This window comes from Sinocyclocheilus grahami, unplaced genomic scaffold (genome assembly GCF_001515645.1).
Source record: "Sinocyclocheilus grahami isolate Dianchi unplaced genomic scaffold, SAMN03320097.WGS_v1.1 scaffold1579.1, whole genome shotgun sequence".
Lineage (NCBI taxonomy): Eukaryota > Metazoa > Chordata > Actinopteri > Cypriniformes > Cyprinidae > Sinocyclocheilus > Sinocyclocheilus grahami.
Window position 1 is genome coordinate 154,356 of NW_015506758.1, and position 2,997 is coordinate 157,352.

The window sequence follows — 2,997 nt, forward strand, 5'->3', positions numbered from 1 at the left end:
AGAACAGCACGCCTTCACCCCACTCTCCGAGAACCGTAACCTCCATAACTTCAGATGGACAAGAAATCCTTCCTGAACAACCCGCAAAACAGTCAGAAACTGACCCAACACCTGATGCGTCAGATCACAGCAGCGTCCAACAAACACCTGCTGACGAAGTTCCTGAAAGTGCTGACTTGGTCATCTGCCACTCCTCCGACGAACACCAGATCAGTCCTGATATCCTACCTGTCTCATCCCAAACTCCTGTCCCTCAACTTCTGGGCAACCTCATTGAGAAAGATATAGCAAGAAAGTCGAAATTAATATCAACTGAACTCCTTGAAGAAGTCCAAGAAAGAACAAAGAGGTCTAATAGCACCCTCAAACTTCAAAGGTGCGAGCTGAACCTTCAAGCGTATTCCCACACGGGCCTACAACTAAAACACATGGCCCCAATTCACCTAACTGTGGGACCCATGGACCTTGTTCACCCAGTATACGTCTCACCACTCAACACGTATCCACTCCTCATTGGAAAAGACCTGCTTAATCGCTTTGAACCCCTAATTGACTTCAAGCAACTAAAGATATGGACGCAAGTCCGCGAGCCTCTACCCTTCCAGTCGGTAGACTCCAACAAGTCGCAGTGTCAAACCACAGACACCGCAGCCAACTCACTGACTGATGATGCAATGTCAAAGCCAGGGCCAGGGCCAAGCTCAACTCCAAACAGCAAGGACCTGGACCCTTTCCTCTGCTTATTGCAGGCGGCTGACTCAGACTCAGGCCCCCTTCGAATCATGACTGCCATAAATGTCCATGACACACCAGTGTCCGACGCAGCATTACCCCTGTGGGCGGAAAACTCGGCTATCAGCCTGAAGCTATTCAGAGCACTGAAACAAAGACAGCAGAGCCTCCTTCCCACCTCCGACCTAGCCACTTCCTATGATCTCCACACGCTCAGCTCTATCAAACGCATGCTGCATCTCAAAGACGGCATCCTCACATTTGTCCCTGAGCCCTCACTGCGCCAAAGCTCGTAGTCCCTCAGGGCCAAAGGGGGATAATGCTGACACACACCCACGATTCACCATATGCTGGACACCATGGCACCAAGGCCACCTACGAAATGCTCAAGCAAGTAGCATACTGGCCTGGCATGCAGCAAGACGTGGCGGAGTACGTAAAAGAATGCCTGGTGTGTTACCAGTTCCAACCGGCAAATCCAAACCACCACTGCAACGGAAAGGAATGACCCTCCCATGGTCGGACCTCCAAATAGATTGGGTGGGACCCCTACCACGGTCAACACCGGGTAACAAATACTTCCTCACCGTGATTTGCGAATTCACAAAATGGGTAGAGTGTCTCCCATCTCCCAACGATACAGCAGAATCGACAACCTGACTTTTGATGAACCACATCTTCTCAAGGTTCGGACTGCCTTTAAGGGTCAACTCTGACCGAGGAACCCACTTCACCGCCGAAGTCATGCAAGAAGTGTGGAAACTCTTGGGTATACAGGCCAAGCTCCATATAAGCCAGCACCCAATTTTTCGAGATGATGACAGGGCGACAAATGACACTACCGTTACACCTGCTGTACCAACCTGGTGACCTGAACCTCGTTACTGCCTATACCACTCACCAGTAACTGGAAGGGTTGCATCAACACTTGAGAACAACTTTCGCCTTCGCGCAACACAACTCCAAAGAAGAGCGGAAGGTCGAAAAGCCTACTACGACCAAAAGGCCTCTCACCAGGAACTTAATGTCGGAGACAAAGCATGGTACTACAGCTTCGTCCAACCAAGGCAGAACGCTCCCCATCACCTGTCAAATAAATTCCTACCTCACTGGACAGGACCCCATGAGATTGTGGACAAGCTCTCACCTGTTGCCTATCGAATCAAAATCAGACAAGGGCGCAGCGAGCCAGTCCTTCGATGGGTCCATCGAAACCAAATAAAGAGGCACCAGGGCTCCAACCGACAGGAAAAGGGGGAAGATCAAACCAACTGACACAGACCGACAATCTCATACTCTACACCACACTGACATAACTTCTGTCATTTTAGGAAGACATATAGCTATCTTTCTTAAACATAACACCTACACACTCTCCTCCACCGCACTGCTAGGACCAACCTCTAGTAGAGAGGAGGTACTCCACACACTCGTTTGCTGTCTCACCTCATTCGGTGTCCTTGTGTCTCTCTTTTTCGATTTTGCATTGTACCACCTTACCGATGACGAGTATCAGGCCGAAAAGCATTCCTTCGTCCTCGATCCAGAACTGGAAGAAAGGATCAAGGAGGAAGGAACGCAACTTATTGATTTGACTCCTGTTGATACAGCTTTAGAAGCTATCGCTCGCCTTCCGCCAGCTGGCGCGCCAATCATTCTGATAATCATGATATTTTAATATTTGCCTTAACTCTTTTTAGCAGACAAAGTATTTAATATGTGTGTAAGATATATGAAGTTTAGTATCTGGTGAGAGCTTGTTTTATTCGCAGAACATTGGTGTAAGTGAAAAATTTATATTCGGCATCATTTTCCGGTGATGATATTTTTATAAGAAGTTCTTAAAAACTTGCAGAAATACTCCCCACGAACAGCATGTGACTTGTGCACGAAAAGGAACCACACAGGGCATGGCTAAGCCCCGCAGCCACTATCTGATTGTAACAACGACCTGTGGTATGGACCGAAGTCAGCCTGCTTAAAAATGGACACAAATCCCTCGTGGCTCGCTCGCTCTCTCTCTCTCTCGAACTGTGGCTTTTCGCCTTGGTGACCGTGCGACGAAGCGCTCCCATGCCGTAACATCACGAGCGAGACTCCAAAACTCAAACACTTCAGTTGAAACTCTGCGACTGCCGAACTTCAAAGTCTAAAGCCAAGCAAAGGAACTCTCAGAAGAACTCCAAACATCACTCTCCGTGCCCAAGGCAACTGACTTTGAAGCCTCTGCGTCATCAAGAAACCAACCAATCTCTGAAGGGAATT